Source organism: Elaeis guineensis, chromosome 4 (assembly GCF_000442705.2).
Source record: "Elaeis guineensis isolate ETL-2024a chromosome 4, EG11, whole genome shotgun sequence".
NCBI lineage: Eukaryota > Viridiplantae > Streptophyta > Magnoliopsida > Arecales > Arecaceae > Elaeis > Elaeis guineensis.
The window spans coordinates 61,975,593-61,996,590 of NC_025996.2; the positions used below are offsets into that span (position 1 = coordinate 61,975,593).

Below are 20,998 nucleotides of genomic sequence, written 5' to 3' on the forward strand. Positions count from 1 at the left end.
AATTCCTATTTTAGCATCTATTGGCAGCCATGGGGGGGGGGGGGCGAGAGAGAGAGAGAGAGAGGAAAAGAGGAAAAGAAAATGAAAAAAAGAGAGAAGAAAAGGAAAAAGAGAAAAATATGAAGAGAAAAATATATTTTCAATTGTAGTTTCACCTCCTTCGATTGAGTCCATAAGCCAACTAAGCTCAGTCCAATACCAAGGATGGATGTACAGTGGGGGCTCCCCCACTGGCATCCTTATTTTTTGATTTAATTATATGAAAAATTCTAAATTTTTGGAGGTATTTACTTTCATTCTAAACTTTTATTTAATACAATCAAGTTATTGAATTTTCAAATTATTTCAATTTGGATCTTAACTCTAATTTTTGTTGTCCTATCATAATGGAGTTACCATGTGGCTTGCTTATATGGAATCAAGTTGCTTATGTGGCAAGAGATCAATAAAAAAAAAGAGAAGAGATCAATAAAAAGAAGAAGAAAAAGCCAACAAATCTTATCCTCCCTTGTAAGCTCTCAATCCACTTAAGAATTCGAAATCAGCACCACTATTACCCTCTTTTGCCAAACAAACAACCCAACAACATAAATGATTGGATAGACTATACATGGAGAAGAGGCTAATAGAGAATAGTCAAAACTAAATTAATACAAAAAACAAATAAAAAGGAAGGGAGGAGGTGACCTTCCCATTCTAGCCATGGGGAGGTGGCCTAAAATGTCTTTAAAAAGGGAGGCATTGCTAACTAAAAGGGGAGGAAGAAGGTCCTAGGTGAGTGAAGGAGAGGGTTCCTCACATTGATGAGAGGTGAATGAAATGGTGAAGTTAAGACGAAAGGGGGTTAATTAGAGGAGATAGAGTTATATTAGCTTTGATGACTACCAATCCAAAAATAGAAGCTTTTCTTTTTATTCCAAGGAGATGGAAAGGAGAAAAGATAGAGATCCTAAGGGAGAGGGTTGTTTTAGTCTTCCTACTAGTAGAAACCCTAGATGAAGAACATTAGAGAAAAGAGGAGAGAAAAATTTCTAAAGAAAGAGATTTCTAGAATCTTTTTCCACATCCATATAAGCAAGTCACATGATAACTCAGTCAAGGTAAGCAGACGGAAGTTAGAATTAGGGTTAGAATCGAAATAATTTAAAAGCTCGATGATCTAATTGTACTAAATAATAGTTTAGGATGCAATTGAAAATTTTCAAAAAAAATTTGGATTTTTCACATAATTAAGTCTTTCTTTTTTATATTACATATATAATAGTATAATTTTTCTGTTGCCCCATTAAACATTCAAAATAATATACTACCATAGAAAAACTAATTTAAAGTCAAAATATTTAATAGTAGCATGTCTTTTAAGGATATAAAGAGGATAGAACTTAAAATAGAAATAAATAATTAGATTTTTACATTCTTGAAGAGCCTAATAAAGACAAAAGGTTAAAAAATTTTAAAAAAATATATCTAAGAAAAAAAGAAAAAAAGTAGTGAGAACTGAAAAGCCATACAAAATCTTCTAAAATATTGTAAGAAAACTATACAATATCTAAAAGGAAGAACAAAATTGAAAAAGCAAAAAAAGAAAGGGGACAATGAACGAAGGGATTGTGTGCAAACATCGCTCCAAGGCTTCAAGCATATACTATTTGATTGCTGAATTTTTTGGCATATGCATACATCTTTGATTCAATTTTTATAAGTACAATAATTTTTTTGTATATTTCTTAAATCGATTATTTCCAATACATCCCTTGACACCTGTCATGTTAGTATCCTGTAAACCATAAGTATAACAGCTGGAGGAATATCTTGTCAAGTTCTTGATGACACATTATAGATGATGGTTGGGCATTTGGGTCCATGGCCATGGAGAAGGTGATCTCAAAATGTGAGACTAGTCCTTGGGAGGACGTCTTCTCAGTTCCCATAATAAGGATTGATATGAAGGGCTGCATCATGCATGCTTACAATAAAGTCTTGTTTAGATGCATGGATTAACTCTCTTGCTGAGTTGCTTCCAGTGTTCCCTATCATTTTAATTAAATTATTGAAGTAGCAAAGCAATTGACAGTATGCCCGATGAGCATGATGTGTTCATCACAACCCATGAGCTAGCCCTCTCATATTGTAACTCCCACTATTACAACCTCAACACCATTGACAATTTGCATCTACATTAGAGAATCATTGGCTTCAAGGTCAAATCTCCCATCATGCAAATATAGGGTCTTGATGGTTGTGATTAATCTGAGGCTCTTAATGTCATCCACTGATGTCCTAGTTTTAACTCAAGAAAAAGTGCAGTATTTTTTTCTACTTTGTTACTTTGGAAATATTTTTTGAATATTAATTTTAATAAATATTCTTTTGTAGAACAATTTTGGGTGATAGCAAATTGAACAAGTTGGATCATCATTACATAAGATAATAAAAGAAGATTTGAAGTTGTAAGAAAAAAAGGTAAAATATGAACTTTTACTTTATTTTGTAATGCAAAAAGATATTGTATCATGTATTATGATGTAGTTTTTTTTTTTTCTATACTAGATAAATTTATTTATAAGGTCACCTGATGTAGTGACATTAATTTTTTTTTCAAGTAAATTTTTTATTACATATCATTTTATTTTAGTTAGCCTATTATGCAAACTAAATTAACTACTTTTAATTAACCATGTAGAAATATCTAATTAAGAGAAAGCCAATCTTGGAGGAAACATGGAGTTGAAAAAGTTAATACAAATTCTACACAATATTGCTCAAAGCATAGTCATGTAGAATTCAATTTAAATGATCTCCCTTGGGATTTCGGGCTGCAAAAAAGTTTCAGACTATCATCCTAATGATCGAGATGAACTTTGAAGAGCTTATTTTCAAAGAGCTCCATGCCAACCTTTTGATCACAATTTCTCACAAAGAAAAATTGGAAAAGAAATGTGTTGATTTATTCTAGCATGGTTTAAACATTATGGTTGTTGGTTAGAGTACAGCATAGAAAAGGATGATGTCCTTTGCTTGTGTTGCTATCTTTATCGACCAGATATTAGAGGGCAAGGAGGTAGTGATTGCTTTGTCATAGAAGGGTATAAAAATTGGAAGAAGAAAGATAGACTTGATGGTCATGTTGGAGGTCCAAATAGTGCTCATAACCAAGCTTAGAAGAAATGGCCAAATTTAATGAATCAGAAGCAACACATCCAATTTACTTCTTCTAAGCAATCTGATGAAGCATGAAAGAATTATTGAATTCACTTGATTGTGACACTTGATTGCATTCGATTCATTTTATGTCGAGGCTTAGTATTTCATGATAGAAATGAATCAGAAAATTCTCAGAATCAAGAAAACTTTCTTGACCTCTTGAGATTTTTTGCCAATCACAATGACACCATTAACAGTGTTGTTTTAGAAAATGCTAGAAGAAATTCAAAGATGGTAGCTCATGATATTCAAAATGATCTTATTCACGTTGCTACAATTGAAACCACCATAAGGAATATTAATTTTCTCTACTTCCTATATCAGAATATCTAAGTATCTTTCAGGAGGTCAGAAAATCTTACTTGACCTATGAGGTAGAAGAGGAAGTGCATGTACTGGCTCAAGTTGAATAGGTTTTGTAGGTTTTATGACTCATTGCACTTCAGAGACTCTCTCTTCGAGCTAAATTTTTCTCCCACTATCTCTATCTTGGATAAATTATTTTTTCAAAAAAATAATATATCAGCTCACAACTACATTATGATTTTCTGAAAAGTAAAAATAGTATCCGATAGACTCTCTAGGATATCTAGTGAAATGAGTCCTATAGGATGTAATCTTTAACTTGTTCGCTTATAGCCACTTGACATAGATCAGATATCTCCAAACTTGATATGATCAAGACTCGATTTTTTACTATGCCACATCTCATACATCGTGGTAAGAATGGATTTAGAGGAAATCCTATTCAATAGGTAAATTGAAGTAAGCAATAGATATTCCCAAAGAAACAAAGAAAGACTAGTGAAGCTCATCATGGATCGAACTATATCTAATAGGGTTCGATTCCTCTGCTCCAACACCTCATTCAGTTGAGGTATTTCTGGAAGAGTCCATTGTGAGACTATGCTATTTATCTTGAGATAATTTAGAAACTTTCATTAAAATATACATCTCCTTGATCTTATCGAAGAATCTTAAAAATTTTTTAGTTTGCTTCTTTATCTCATATCTGAATTTTTTGAATATTTTAAAAATTTTAGATTTATGTCTCACACATATCCATATCGTAAATAATCATCGATAAAGATAATGAAGTAAAGATAACCACCTCTGGCTAGCATATCGTATGGGTCATGTTGGTGCAAAAATCTGCTTGCGCCGGAGAAGCTGGAGTCGGGGAAGCCGCGGTCGCCGTCGGGACCTGCAAAGGAAGTCTAAACCGGAGGTGGGGTTGCTCCGGCAAGACCCTCCGACGCTCAAGTCAGTTCTCTGTCTCAACAAGAATGGAGTGCTCGAACAGAGAATTTAGCAGAATTTTGAGATAAGAAATGAGCTTATAGAATAACGTATCTGGATCCCCCTTTTATAGGGGGAGGAGGCAACGGATTGATGGCGACATTTGTAACCGTCTGGTAGTGGGCTACCCATGATCAGGAGAATTTATTGCGAAGGGTAGTGGAGTAGACCCGTGGCTATTGTCATGGCCTGCCACGTAGAGCCTGTTGCAGGTAGTGGAGCGGCGTCCGTTGCCGCTAGTTGTCAGGGAGTAGTGGAGTCACGCAGCACCTGCCGCAGGGAGCGGAGCAGAATCGTGGCCGTTGACACAGCCTGTCAGAGAGTAATGGGTCCGCCGCAGGGGGTGATGGAGCCGCGTGGAATCCGCTACAGGAAGTGGAACAGGATCATGGTTGTTATCGTGACCTGTCAGGGGGCGCGGATCTGTTGATTGAAGCTCGGCAGCGGTCAGAGTCCGGCCTCTGTAGAGGTCCGGGAGGGGTCCTCCTTGCGGTTGGGGTCGTGGGTGGAACCCAACTTTCGTGGGAGTCCGGGCGGAACCCTCTCAGAGCTGAAGTTGCGGGCGGAACCCGGCTCCTGTAGGAGTCCGGGCGAAGTCCTCTGCAAACAAAGTTAAAGGTGAAGTCCGGCTCCCGTAGGAGTCCGGACGGAGCTTACCAGCAGTTGATATTGAGAACGGAGCCCGGCTCCCGTAGGAGTCCGGGCGGAGTCCTCTGCAAACAAAGTTAAAGGTGAAGTCCGGCTCCTGTAGGAGTCCGGACAGAGCTTACCAGCAGTTGATATTGAGAACGGAGCCCGGCTCCCGTAGGAGTCCGGGCGGAGTCCTCTGCAAACAAAGTTAAAGGTGAAGTCCGGCTCCCGTAGGAGTCCGGACGGAGCTTACCAGCAGTTGATACTGAGAGCAGAGCCCGGCTCCCGTAGGAGTTCGGGCGGAGTCCTCTGCAAACAAAGTTAAAGGTGAAGTCCGGCTCCCGTAGGAGTCCGGACGGAGCTTACCAGCAGTTGATACTGAGAGCGGAGCCCGACTCCCGTAGGAGTCTGGGCGGAGTCCTCTGCAAACAAAGTTAAAGGTGAAGTCCGGCTCCCGTAGGAGTCCGGACGGAGCTTACCAGCAGTTGATACTGAGAGCGGAGCCCGGCTCCCGTAGGAGTCCGGGCGGAGTCCTTTTGAGGTCGAAGTTGTCGGGGCGTCCGGCTCCCGTAGGAGTCCGGACGAAGTCTGTCTGCAGTCGTTGGAGTCGTCGACGGGGCCCGGCTCCCGTAGGAGTCCGGGCGGAGCTGTCTTGTAGCTGAAGTTGTTGGTCGTCGAGGATGAAGTCCGGTTCCCGTGGGAGCCCGGATGGAGATTTCTTTTGAGGTTGGCCTTGCTGGCGGAGCCGTTGATTCTGTGGAGGACTTCGGCTGGGGGTATTTTATACCCAACACCAGTCCCCTACTTTCGAGTTTGAATTTCGAACGAAGGAAGTACAGAGAGATGGACACAGCTGAAGTCGCCCCTTTGAATCCTGCATACCGCTGCCCTTAGATATTTGGCATTTAATGTGTGTACGTCAGAGCCCGTTTTTCGATGAAGGTGGCCTGAAGAGTCTTTTCGGAACTCCCGTCGGAAGCGATCCCAAGCGTCGTGCCACGGGAATTTGTGAATGGTCAACCCTCGATAGCGATGAAGGGGATAAGCGCGACACGTGGCACGCACCAGTTGGCCCAGGAATACCCGCCGCCATAACTACGCTAGGATCCGTCGGCTATTTAAACCCCCTAGTCCTTTCATGGCTTCATCCTGGCGCCTTTCTTTCGCCTGAGAGCCTTGCCTCCCTCGCACCAGTCCTTGCCTTCTTCAGCCCCCCAATTCTTCTCTGAAGGTTCCCACGCCATGTCCTCTACTCCGGAGGCCGTTCTTGAGGGGATGTCGAGGGCTTGGAGGAAGGTGAGGAGGAGAACGGCGGCCGGTGAGAATCTCCGTCGTTTTAAAGGGGGCTCAAGGAAGAATTCCTTCAACAACAGGGGTTTAATAACGGGGGCTGTCGGTGAAGTTATTCTGCCTGCGAATTTTGGAGTAGCAAAACGGGGTGATATCGGTCAAGAGGGCAGAGCTGTCGTCATAAGCTATGGCGGGATCCTTGATGCCGTCGGGGCCGAGGGACCAGAGGCGGTCGGCGTCGTCGGTGGGGCAGTGGAACTTGTTGCGGGGACGGTGGAAATAGTGCATGCCGACCTTGCCGGAGCATTTTGGGTGGCGGTTGTCGTGGAGCATTCGGAGATGAGGCACATCTCTGGCATCGCTACCGCTTCCAAGGTGACTCCGGTTCTTCTTGAAACAGGTCTTCGCTACTGCCGCCGTTGCCCTTACCGCCTCCGGGATCTATCCCACCCTTTTCTCGCTAGGGTTGGGACTTCGGAGACAGAATGAGGCGAGATGGGGCGAGAGCTGTTACACGCACTGGAGAACGCGACTGAGAAGGACAGAGACGGGAAGAGGAGTTTGCAGCTCGGAGCGACCTCTGGTTCATTCTTCCCGAACCGTGTTTGCGAGGCTTGCGATGACGTGTATCTTCTTCTTCTTTTTTTTTCTGACCCACCGGGTCCTGTAACGTATACTCTTGTTAAATGAAAAAGAGATTTTCTTACCTCGTTTGCATCTCGCATTAAATAGTTGTCTGTCGAACTTCTTCATTTCCCTTTCCTCTTTCTTCCTTCTCTTCTTCTTTTCTTTTTCATGTCGTCCCAAGGTCATCGTCGACCTCTTCTGTTCATGTGGGGTTGTCATTCGCCGAGCTCCTTTTTGGCTTTTACGCCATTCGAAGATACCCAATTGTCATTCCGTTGATGGTTGCAGGTTCGCTTGGGGCCCTTCGAGCCCGAGGTCCCTCCTAGGGCTTGAATTCGGGGATTCGAGCTTCCGTTGCCTTCGGGCACTGCTTGCTTTCCTTTTTTGCTTGGATTTTTCTCCGCTGAAGTCGGAGCTAAGTTCGGCTCCCTTGGGAGTCTGAACGGAGAAGCCCTCCTGAAGTTGGAGTAGCCCGGCTCTCGTAGGAGTCAGGGCGAAGTCTTCCTGCAATCAAAGTCATAGGCAAAGTCCGACTTTCGTAGAAGTCCGGACAAGGTTTATCGACAGTTGCTGTTGTCAGCGGAGCCCGGCTCCCATAGGAGTCCGGGTGGGGTTGTCCTGTAGTTGATGTTGGCGATTGGAGCCCGGCTCCCGTAGGAGTCCGGGCTGGGCTTACCATCGATCGAAGTAGCTTAAGTTAGGGCAAGGTTTTCCTCTTGGGGGGCGCATATGGGCGTTGCAGGGCCTTCCCCCACCCGGTCTAAAAGGATCGGGCCTTCGACTAGGGCGAGCGTTCTCCTCCTGTCCCTAACAGGGCTATGGGGGCACATATGGGCGCCGTAAGGCTTCTCCCCCCATCCGGTCTAAAAGAAATCGGGCCTTCCGCTTTGCTCAAGTTAGGGCGAGGTTCTCCTCCTGTCCCTAACAGGGCTGTGGGGGCACATATGGGCGTTGTAGGGCCTCTCCCCCCATCCGGTCTAAAAGAATCGGGCCTTCGACTTTGCTCAAGTTAGGGCGAGGTTCTCCTCCTGTCCCTAACAGGGCTGTGGGGGCACATATGGGCGTTGTAGGGCCTCTCCCCCCATCCGGTCTAAAAGGAACCGGGCCTTCGACTTTGCTCAAGTTAGGGCGAGGTTCTCCTCCTGTCCCTAACAGGGTTGTGGGGGCACATATGGGCGCTGTAAGGCCTCTCCCCCCATCCGGTCTAAAAGGAATCGAGCTTTCGACTTTGCTCAAGTTAGGGCGAGGTTCTCCTCCTGTCCCTAACAGGGCTGTGGGGGCACATATGGGCGTTGTAAGGCCTCTCCCCCCATCCGGTCTAAAAGAAACTGGGCCTTCGACTTTATGAGATTGCCCTTTTGTTTTTGACACAATTTGCTTGAATTGTCTAAAGACACATGGGTATGCGATTTTCGACTAAAACGAAGTCACTGGTAGTACACCCGTAAGTTTTCTGAGCTCCACGGTCGCGGGAGGTCGGCTCCTCCGAGCTCCTTGAGATAATAAGTTCCGGGCCGAACTACTTCTTTGACCTCATAAGGTCCCTCCCAGTTCGGGGCGAGCTTCCCCCGGTCCTGAGGTTGCGAGACAGCAGCTCGTCGAAGCACCAGATCTCCTGCTTTAAAGGCTTTGCTCTTGACCCGGGCGTTGTAATATCGGGCAACTTTCTGTCTGTAGGTTGCCATTCGAACCTGAGCAATCTCCCGTCTTTCTTCCAGTAGGTCGAGGTTGGCTCTGAGACTTTGTGCATTTTGGGGCTCGTCGAATGCCACGACTCATGCCGACGGGAGTTTAAGCTCGATCGGGATGACGGCTTTCGTACCAAAGGCTAAAGCAAAGGGGGTCTCCCTATAGGTAACCTCTGGGTAGTTCGATACGCCCATAGCACGTGATAAAGCTCGTCCGCCCAGGTTCCTTTTGCTTTTTCAAGCCTTGTCTTAATTCCCTGCAAAAGGGTTCTGTTAGTTACCTCAGCTTCACCGTTCGCCTGTGGGTGGGCTACTGATGTGAAGTTGTGGGAGATGTTTAGATCTTCACAGAATTCGGCGAATCTTGCTCCCGCGAATTGCCGTCCGTTATCAGTGATTAGGGTTCTAGGTAGACCGAACCTGCACACAATTGACTTCCAAACGAAATCTTATACTTTTGCTTCTGTGATTTTTGCTAGTGGTTCGGCTTCAACCCATTTGGTGAAGTAGTCGATCGCTACCAGGAGGAACTTCCTTTGCCCAGACGCCATGGGAAAGGGGCCAAGGATGTCCATCCCCCACTATACAAAAGGCCATGGGGCACTTAGGGGTGTGAGCTCAGTGGCGGGCTGTCTCTGGACGTTGGCGTATCTCTGGCATCGATCGCACTTTTTGACGTATTCGATCGAATCATAATGCATCGTTGGCCAGTAATACCCTTGGCGGAGTAGCTTGTGGGATAAAGATCTGGCACCCAAATGGTTTCCGCAAGCTCCCTCGTGCACTTCTCATAAAGCGTAGTCAGCTTCTGAGGGCCGGAGACACCTTAAGAGGGGCAAGGAGTATGATCTTTTGTACAATTTGCCCTCATAAAGGATGTACCGGGAGGCTTGATTTCGAAGCTTCCGAGCCTCCTTCGCATCCCGGGGAAGAACTCCATCTCTAAGATAGATTATCAGTGGGTCGACCCAGCTGGGCTCGTGGTCGATCTCCATTACAGGCCATGGTTCTTCTGTACTCGGATGTTTCAGAACTTCAAAGAGGACGCCTTTGGGCAATTTGGCCGGGGCCGACGTGGCTAGCTTGGAGAGAAGGTCGGCTCTGGTATTCTCTGACCTTGGAATTTGCCTAATGTCGAAGTTGCTAAAGGCGAGGGTAAGCTCCTTCACTTTCTCAAGGTACCTGGCCATACTGTCCTCCCGCGCTTCATAACTCCCGCAGACTTGTCCCACCACAAGTTGGAAATCGCTGTGCACCTGGAGTTGACCTATTCCCAGCTCTTTGGCGATCCTTAATCCCGCAATCAGGGCCTCATATTCCGCTCTATTGTTTGTTGGGGAAACCCGAAACGCAGAGCGTACTCCACAATGACTCCCTCCGGGCTGACCAAGATCAAGCCCGCACCCGCGCCTGCCATGTTGGAGGATCCATCCACATAGAGGGTCCAAAAGCAATCAGAGGGACTGGCTTCTTCGTTAGAGGAGTTCGATTGAGACTTCAGGTCATCCACTCTGCTTTGCTCAGGTTCGGCCTCCTCTGGGATGGTGCACTCTACGATGAAATCTGCCAGTATTTGGGCCTTTACTGCTAGTCTGGGCCTGTAGTTGATGTCGAATTCCATGAGCTCGATCGCCCATTTTGCCATCCTTCCGGAGGTATCAGCTCGGTGCAAGACCGCCTTGATCGGTTGATCGGTGAGCAGCGTTACGGTATGCCCTTGAAAGTAAGGTCGGAGTCTCCGAGCTGCAACCAACAAGGCGTAGGTCAGTTTTTCTAATTTAGTGTACCTGGTCTCGACGTCCCTCAATGCGCGGCTGATGTAGTAGACTAGTCGCTGGACTTTCATTTCTTCTTTGACAAGAACAGTCGTGAGGGCCGTGGGAGAGACCGCCAGATATAAAAATAGTTCTTCCCCAGGCTCAGGCTTCGCCAGCAGCGGGGGTGAGCTAAGGTAGCTTTTTAATTCTTCGAATGCCTGTTGGCATTCAGAGGTCCAACAGAAGTTCTTCGGCCGCTTGAGAGTTTGAAAGAAGGGCAAACATCGTTCGGCCGACCTCGCGACAAAGCGATTAAGAGCCGCTATCCTTCCCATGAGGCACTGAACCTCCTTGATCGACCTTGGGGCGGTCATCTCTTGGATGGCGTGAATTTTCTCTGGATTGGCCTCAATCCTGCGCCCCGATACCATGAAGCCCAAGAACTTTCCCGAGGTTACCCCAAAAGCACATTTGGTTGGGTTCAGTTTCATTCTATACTTTCGAAGAGCGCCAAAGGTTTCCTCGAGGTCGGCGACATGATTTCTGGAAGACCTGCTTTTTACAAGCATATCGTCCACGTAAACCTCCATGTTTCGGCCGATCTGCTCTTTGAAGATTTTGTTCACCAGTCGTTGATAGGTTCGCCCGCGTTCTTGAGGCCGAACGGCATGACCCTGTAGCAGTAAAGGCCGTGATTAGTGATGAAAGCTGTCTTTTCTTCATCTTCCGATGCCATTCTAATCTGGTTATAGCCGGAGAACGCATCCATAAAAGTGAGGAGCTCATGGCCTGAGGTAGCGTCCACCAGTTGGTCGATCCTGGGAAGGGGGTAGCTGTCCTTTGGACAAGCCTTATTCAGCTTTTTGAAGTCGATACACATCCTCCACTTGCCGTTTGCTTTCTTGACCAAAACAACATTGGAGATCCACTCAGGATAATTGACTTCCTTAATAAATCCGGCCTTGAGAAGCTTATCCACTTCTTCGGCTATCGCCTTCTGCCTCTCCGGGGCATGACTCCGGATTTTTTCTTTCATCGATCGATGTTTAGGGTCGACTACCAGATGATGTTCCATGACTTCTGTGTCGATCCCCGGCATATCCGTCGGGACCCACGCGAAAACGTCCGCATTCCTTCGGAGGAAATCCACAAGACGCGTCTGCACCTCCTCCCCCAGGTTGGAGCCAATTAACACCACATGCTCTGTGTTCCCATCATTCAAAGGGATTGGTATTAGGTCTTCGATTGGACCGCCCCTCTCTTCAGTGAGGTCATCGCGAGCATCCAATCCATCGACCGGACAGAGGTCCGCTTGATCGCTTCTTTGCAAGGCGATGTTGTAGCAATGTCTGGCCAGGGCTTGGTCTCCCCGGACCTCTCCGATCCCCTGATTGGTGGGGAACTTCAATTTCAAATGGTAGGTTGAAACAACAGCTCTGAGGGCATTGAGGCCGGGTCGGCCAAGGATTGCATTGTAGGCAGATGGTGCCTTTACCACCAGGAAATTCATCAGAGCTCTGGACTACTTTGGATACTGACCCGCGGTCACAGTCAGAGCTATCATTCCTTCCGTCGGAACGGCGTCACCGGTAAACCCTATCAAGGGGGAGCAAATCGATCTCAGATGACCGCCCAGAGTGGTCATTCTTGAAAAGGTGTTGTAGAACAAGATGTCGGCCGAACTCCCGTTGTCGACGAGAATGCGACGGACGTCGTAATTTGCTATGTTCAAGAAAATTACGACCGCGTCGTTATGAGGGAATTGGACTCCCTGGGTGTCCACTTCAGTGAAGGTTATGGGTTCTTCAACTTTTTGTCGCTTGGGGGATGCAGCTGGTACGTTGGTTGCCTCCCGTCGGGATTCCCCCGAGATGGTATCGACGGAACCCGGCAGAGACCGGTCATCCGGCCACTCCTCATCGGTGACCATAGCCGGAGGCAGTTGCGCAAAGACCTCGTGAGAAGGCATCAGATGAGGGGAGGAGGAGCGGGTGCCGGAAAAGATGGCCGGAAGTGGATCCGTTGAGCCCTCCTTTAAGAACAAGGGTACAGCAGAGGTTCAGGCCCCTTCCTCTAGCGCCAATCCTGTTGGTGCAAAAATCTGCTTGCGTCGGAGAAGCTGGAGTCGGGGAAGCCGCGGTCGCCGTCGGGACCTGCAAAGGAAGTCTAAACCGGAGGTGGGGTTGCTCCGGCAAGATCCTCCGACGCTCAAGTCAGTTCTCTGCCTCAACAAGAATGGAGTGCTCGAACGAGAATTTAGCAGAGTTTTGAGATAAGAAATGAGCTTATAGAATAACGTATCTGGGTCCCCCTTTTATAGGGGGAGGAGGCAACGGATTGATGGCGACATTTGTAACTGTCTGGTAGTGGGCTGCCCATGATCAGGAGATTTATTGCGAAGGGTAGTGGAGTAGACCCGTGGCTATTGTCATGGCCTGCCACGTAGAGCCTGTTGCAGGTAGTGGAGCGGCGTCCGTTGCCGCTAGTTGTCAGGGAGTAGTGGAGTCGCACAGCACCTGCCGCAGGGAGCGGAGCAGAATCGTGACCATTGACACAGTCTGTCAGAGAGTAATGGGTCCGCCGCAGGGGGTGATGGAGCCGTGCGAAATCCGCTACAGGAAGTGGAACAGGATCATGGTTGTTATCGTGACCTGCCAGGGGGTCGGATCTGTTGATTGAAGCTCGGCAGCGGTCAGAGTTCGGCCTCTGTAGAGGTCCGGGAGGGGTCCTCCTTGCGGTTGGGGTCGTGGGTGGAGCCCAGCTTCCGTGGGAGTCCGGGCGGAACCCTCTCGGAGCTGAAGTTGCGGGCGGAACCCGGCTCCTGTAGGAGTCCGGGCGGAGTCCTCTGCAAACAAAGTTAAAGGTGAAGTCCGGCTCCCGTAGGAGTCCGGACGGAGCTTACCAGCAGTTGATATTGAGAATGGAGCCCGGCTCCCGTAGGAGTCCGGGCGGAGTCCTCTGCAAACAAAGTTAAAGGTGAAGTTCGGCTCCCGTAGGAGTCCGGACGGAGCTTACCAGCAGTTGATATTGAGAACGGAGCCCGGCTCCCGTAGGAGTCCGGGCGGAGTCCTCTGCAAACAAAGTTAAAGGTGAAGTTCGGCTCCCGTAGGAGTCCGGACGGAGCTTACCAGCAGTTGATAATGAGAGCGGAGCCCGGCTCCCGTAGGAGTCCGGGCGGAGTCCTCTGCAAACAAAGTTAAAGGTGAAGTCCGGCTCCCGTAGGAGTCCGGACGGAGCTTACCAGCAGTTGATACTGAGAGCGGAGCCCGGCTCCGTAGGAGTCCGGGCGGAGTCTTCTGCAAACAAAGTTAAAGGTGAAGTCCGACTCCCGTAGGAGTCCGGACGGAGCTTACCAGCAGTTGAGAGCGGAGCCCGGCTCCCGTAGGAGTCCGGGCGGAGTCCTCTTGAGGTCGAAGTTGTCGGTGGAGTCCGGCTCCCGTAGGAGTCCGGACGAAGTCTGTCTGCAGTCGTTGGAGTCGTCGGCGGGGCCCGGCTTCCGTAGGAGTCCGGGCGGAGCTGTCTTGTAGTTGAAGTTGTTGGTCGTCGAGGATGAAGTCCGGCTCCCGTGGGAGCCCGAGCGGAGATTTCTTTTGAGGTTGGCCTTGCTGGCGGAGCCGTTGATTCTGTGGAGGACTTCGGCTGGGGGTATTTTATACCCAACAGGTCACATACATCATTGTGTACCAGAATAAGTATCTCAGTAATTCTCTCCTCTTATCCTACAAAAGGTTATTTGGTCATTTTTTTTTGAAGATGGAATTCACAAACTGAATATGGGACATCAGCCATGAAGTCTGTCTTTCTCTAATTTATTTATCCTATCCTCTATAATATGATCAAGCCTAAGGTACCATATATACTTTAAGTTCATCTCATCTGTAGATCTCTCAGATCCTACGGCACTCACTATCTATTCAAAAATATTTATAGATACATCCATATGCAAGTGACATAGGTTCATGAGTGGGTCTGATATACCTTCCAAAGGTCTGTCCTTTTTATTCTTCAAGAACTCTAGGTGTGTAGGATAGTTTCCTTTTCAATGGCTGTTGCAGTGGAAATACTTTTTTTTACCAGCGATTTCTTCTTTATGACTTTTCTTTTGGCTTGCTCTTAATCTTTTACTTCTTCACAGGCTTCTTCTTTTTCCAATTAGGCTCTTTATTGATAAAAGTAGCCCACTCCACAACAAGAACCATGTCCCTTGAACCCTTCAAGGCCCCTTCAACAGTTACCAATAATTCAGTCTTGGTGCAGTCAATCTTATTCATATGATAGTTTACTATAAACTATCTATATAAATTAGAAAAGTATTGTAGGATCAAATCTACTAGCAATTTCTTATGCATCTCATGTCGAGCTTCTTAAGCTCCTATAAGTCCTTAATTATTATCAAACAATGACTATAAACAGACTGCCCTATGATCAACTATCGAATAGTTTGATAATGTGGGGACATCCTGATCGAGAACTTAGCTTAACTTCTTAGAACTTAAAATTATTTTAGATTCCTGAGCCAATCTTTATAATAGGTTTCAATTAGTCAGTTGGTTTTAAGTATATGAGCTAGACGGTTAGAAGCTGATATTTTATTCTTGCAGAGAGTAAAGATTCTAGTTAGATTTCTATATTTATTTTAAAATATTTATTTTAATTTTTTTTAAAAAAATAAATGTGCCTCCTACTATTTTCTCAAATCTCTGATACTCTTTGGATAGAGAAACAAAAACCCTTTGTGACTAAGATTTTAATTGGATACTGCGGTCCTATCAATTTGAGTATCACCTTACGTAACAGTTATTGGTGATATATAAATCAATGAGTGGAAAACTCTTATCTAATGCTTCTGAAGTAAGTTGCAGTCATCTTCAGGCTCTAAGTCATGCAGGCCTTACCTAATAGTTATTGGCCTCATTTCTTAGTTAAGTCAGATCCATTGTTTAATGCATAGATAAAGCTATCATTAGGTCCCTCACCTAATAGTTATTGAGCCTACCTCATTTTTATCCCATAGCATCTCATGCAAATAGAGTGGTTGCATCTCTCCGATGCAATTGAACCACTATGACTAGTCGAAAATAGTCAACACCAATAGGACATCCGCACATCTACAATGATAGAAGACCATCAACTTAATACATTTTGAGAAGTTTTTAATTTAGATCTTAAATTATAAACATTTATATTTCTTGCAAATAATATCCACAAAATATAATAATAAAACTGTTGAGGATCATGAATCTATGGGATTCGAGCTCGAGCCACTGAGCCAAATCGAGATCTATGGGTCAAAGGTACAAGCATAGACACATCAACTGGTTTGATTGTCTTTAACTCTTTGAATAGATCCAAAGCATATCCTTGATCTCATCATGATCATTATCTTGATCCAGCCTCAACTAGTTGCTTAACTCGACCCATGCTTGTTGTGTGCTATAAGCTTGTAATCGATCAACCATTGACGTGCAACCATTCACTTGATAGGACCCATATAATATATAACACAAAAATTATTTACAACCTTTTAAATCATATGAGCTACATAGGTCTCCAAATTATATAAATCTGATGATGCTCGTAGGCATCCAAAATAAACAAATTTATATACATAGGGTCCACAAACATGATATATCATAGAGACAAGAAAAAGGGTCACAATTCTATGATCATGTCACCACATGTATCTCATATATTAAAATAAAAAATTTTAGATTTAGTTATTGGGCTGATCGTTTAACATAGATTCTAGTAAAAATCATGTGATCTCATCATAATAACTTTTTGATCTTATCAACCATCAATATTAGCTGATCAAATCAGCCAATAAGATCAAATTTAAAGGTATTCGAATCTTGTTAGATGATCTATAAATCATCATATTCATGATCTTCTCTACTTGTAATCAATCATCATAAAAAGATTTCATGAAAATAGCAACGAAGTAGGATTTACAATATCCAAATCAACAATCTAATCTTAAAACATATGAGGATGGCTCTGATACCACTGTTAGAAAATTTGGATTGATTGATATGCATAGCAAAAGTATAAATTAAAATTTTAATTAATCATACAGTAAAATAAAAATTAATTTTAGATTAATTAATGTGAGATCTCATCTCAAATGAACCCTAGATCCCTCATAGTTACGAAGATTAAATTAAGAAGAAGATAAGATCTTTACCTTTACGTAGGTAGCTCTTCATCACAATTGATGATCGTGAATGTCTTCTTAGTTTCCTTGAAGCTGCACATCTAGCCTCTATAGATATCTACATAAAATCATCGTCTGATCAAAGTACCTAATCTCACTAAGGTGCTAACTCTCCTATAGAGATCCTCTTTGATGATAGATTTATTTTTCTCTTCGCTAAAAATCCTTCTCAAGAATTTTAGCCTTCTCTTCTTCATAGATCACACTCCACATGAATGGATCAAGAATCTTTCTTGATCTTTTCTTGATTTTCTTCTCAAGAAAATCCAGCACCTCAGCTTTTCATGGTTTTCTTCTCAAAAAAATCAGCATGTACCCTTTGTTGATTTTTTTCTGAAGAAAATCCAGCACCCTCTCACATTTTCTTTCTTGCATGTGCCCAACTTTTGGGCATGAGATAGGGATGAGAGAAAGGCATGCGGTATCTAGACCAAGAGAGGCATGTTCCTCTTTTTCTCAAGGAGGCATGCATAATGAAGACTAGGGGCGTTAGGGTGCTAACCCTACTTTCTCAACATGAACTCTTCATGTGAAAAGATCATGTGGTGCTACCTAAGGCAAGAGATCTTATCCCTTTTTAAAGAGGCATTAGGTTCCTTCTTAGATGAGGAGATGGGGGCACACAAAGAAGCCCTTCACATTGAAACTCTTTCACATGATATAATGGGCATCAAACCAAGGGCATGAATTCCTTAGAGATGTGTAATGCCTCTCTTACATGGAATATGGGGCGTGAGAACAACTTCTCAATGTGAGGATGTGGGGTGGACAAGAGTCCTCTTAAAAGTCTTTCACATGGAGACCTTTTCTTAGGGCATCAAGTCAATTGTCCTCCTAAGTTAAAATTTTTTTAACGCATGAAACCAATTTCATGTAAGAAAAGGTGGGGCGCCATCTTATGGAAAAGAAGTCCTTCTGCTCGTTAATCACCTTTTGATGGATAGTGTCCCAAATTGCATGGACTTTGATCAAATCAAAATCTTTATCTCATAAGAAATAGACTTGGACCAAATCAAAATCCTTATCTTACAAGGAGTTTAATTGTATTTGGCTTTAATCATATCAACTCTTTGTCAAGTCAAATTAAATCCAACTATCTGATCAGACGCAACCTCTTTGTATGTGCCCCATAGGTTCTATTCTATCTGGTAATGAGAAATATTGTGATCTCCATCAACTATATCATTGAAATTTTTTTCAATAGATTGAAACAATTCCAACTCATCCAATGAGAATTATTGACTATTAAAATAGTTTTCATGAGTCTCACAATCTATCAGTGATGCCTAACAGTATATAGTAACATTCCAGTAGAACAGAACGGATGAACCTCGAGGTACAGTTACCATGCGATTCAGTCCTTCTATCGAGAGTTTGGATAAGACAGAGGTTATAAAATTTTTAATCAAATTTTATCATCTGTCATATGTCAAATTTATTCGACTTGAATTTCTAATGTGAAAAATATGAATATTTCTTTTCATTATTCACACTATCCTGATCAAGATCTTCTTAACTTAGTCTCACAAATCATATTGGACTAACTCTTTTATCCATCAAGAAGGATAGATTCTATATAGATGCACATCCTATGCCTACAATGAGCCTACTCAGCTAACATGCACTGCAAGAATCTATATGGCTAAGAGACCAGGGGGTGTTTGGTTGGGGTAATTAAGATCTGAAATAGAAATTGAAATAGATGACTTCCATTCCAACTGCTTGATTGGGGAGAGTCCCATTCTGATTCTCATTTCAGAGAGGAATAGGAATCATCCATTCCTTAAGGAACAGAATTCGGACTTACCCCAATGGAATGAAATTAAATAAAAAAAATTGTCCGTCCGTCGGCCCCACCTCACCAGCCATCTGCCCAACCTCGACTGCATCACCCGCTTCCTGCTCCCGATCCTCTCTAGCTCCGCTACCTCCTTCCTCCTCTCGCTCCCTACCACCTCCTCATCCATCGTAATCACCACCTGGTCTGCTGACGCCGTGGTCCCCTCCATCGCTGGTGCCACATCAGACCTCTAGCCACCTTCCTCCACTCCCTCCTCTCCCTCCCCCTCAGATGATGAGAAGCCGCTACACCCACACCGCCATCGAGTGCGCCACCTCTGCTTGCATGCTGTGCTTCTACTGCTCGCTATCGATCCTCTGGTGCTGCATCAAGCTCCCCCTCAAGCTGACCTTCCGAGCCACCCGCCACCTCTTCCACTCCACTTGCTGCTGTGGTGGCAGTGGAGGATCCAGCCATCACCTCGTTGCCTCCCCCTCCTCCTCCTTCTTCGACATTGATTTCGACGTCAATCCATCACTGCCCGAATGACGATCCAGATGCTCGAGGGATGATCACTCCTCACAATGGAGGAACTCATCGAAATCCTATCTTTGGGAACAACTCTAGCACCATCGGATCTAGCCTTCGCTACCACCACGACTGCCCTCCTCCCCTGTGCATGAGACCCGAGGATTATGGGATGAAAGAGAAGAAGGGGACTCGAGGATTATGAGATGGGGCTGATTTAATTTTGTTTTGATTGCTATCTACATTTGTTTTAATGATAATTTTTTTTTAAAAAAATCAAAAATATTATTATTATATTTAATTTATATTTAATATTAATTTTTAAAATAATTAATTTTTAAAAATTTTAGTTAAAAATAAAAATAAAAATTTGAGTTGACTCCGATTTTTATCTTTATATGAACCAAACAACAGCAATGGAAATCATCTATTCTAATTTCTATTCCGATCACGCACCAAACACTTCTGAGAATTAGGCCATTCTGATTTCGATTCCAATCCATTCCGATTTTATTTCGATTTTGATTTTGATCGCGAACCAAACACCTTCCAAGTATATGTGCAGTCAAACTACAGCAATCTCATTATAAATAATCAAGATACCATAACTCAAAGGACTAGTCACACTACAACAGTATCGAGCAAGTCACTGACGAGTGAATAGATATCTAAGTGACTTCTCGTATTGATTATGCTCGGTATCCTTATTATCTAATAATTATCTGTACTTTCGCTCCAGTGTTCGCATACTATAGACTCAATACTTATCTATTGTAAAAGAAAAATGATCTGTACACTAATCTATCCGGATCAATCACTATCTCTATAATGATCCATCGATTAGGATCATTTAAAAATTAATCATCAATGATACATACTTTAAATCTTCAACTTTTAAGAATATGTGTCATCATCTTATTAATTTTTTGGACGATTCATGGACACATACACAACCTGAATAAAATTTATAACCCAATTTTATTGATAATAAAATATCAAATATAAAATTATATCCTAGAATAAATATATCACTACAAAAAAAATCTTTTTTGCTGATGTCTATTAGCGATGGTAATTTTGCCATCATCAATAATATTTTTTATCGACTATAAATGGCAACCAATAAATTTACCATCGTAAAAAAAAATATTATTAGCGAGGTATTTTTGAATTTTAGTGACGACTAGTTGCATCGCTAATAAAAATAATTTTATTTTTTAAATTTGATTCTAAAATTATTAACGATGGTGTTATCTTATTAGCAACGATATTTTGCCGTTGCTAATAATCCTAAATTTTTTTCTCTGATTTTCTCCCTTTTACCCCTCGATTCCCATGGTTCCTATGATTTTTATCTAATTACGTGCCCTTGTTTTTCCCTACCCGCCTTGTATTTTCTCCCATCGATAATTGACCCCCTCCCCCTAATTTATCCCTCTCCAAGCCTTCGAATCCTATTTTCTCCCATCGATGGTCGATCGATTGCCTGATCTTGCTTCCTTGAGCCTTTGACCACCTCTCTGAGCCCACATCTATCGAATATTGAGCCCCTCAGCCGCCTCTTACCTCTATGAGCCCCCAGCCTATCTCTCCTCGGCCACCTCCTCGAACCCCGATCCCAGGTTGCCTCCTAAAGCCCCTAGCCCGACTCCCCTTGGTCGCCTCCCCTAGCCCTCATTCGTTGGATCCTGAGCCCCTCGACTGCCTCCCACCTCCCCGAGCCCTAGCTGCCTCCCCGAGCCCTCGGCTCGCCTCCCTCCGACTACCTCTCATCCCCTTCTTTTCCCTGCCATCAGATCTAACTTTTTCGAGCCGCCCGTCATCTTCCTGAGCCATCAGACCGTCAGCCCTGCCTCCCCCCTTCGGATGCCCAGCTGTCAGAGCACCGCACCATTGACCCACTGTTAGACCCATGTCGGACTCATCATTGGACCAGCACCACCGCTGGAGCCGCTAGGTGATTTTTAGCGACGGCTCCATT

The 20,998-nt window shown here is 44.4% G+C and overlaps 1 pseudogene; it reads right to left on the bottom strand.

Moving 5' to 3' along the window:
- Positions 1-1,696: 1,696 nt before the first annotated feature.
- Positions 1,697-18,718, bottom strand: LOC140857354 (4-hydroxy-tetrahydrodipicolinate synthase, chloroplastic-like; annotated as a pseudogene).
- Between the last annotated feature and the right edge of the window lie 2,280 nt (positions 18,719-20,998).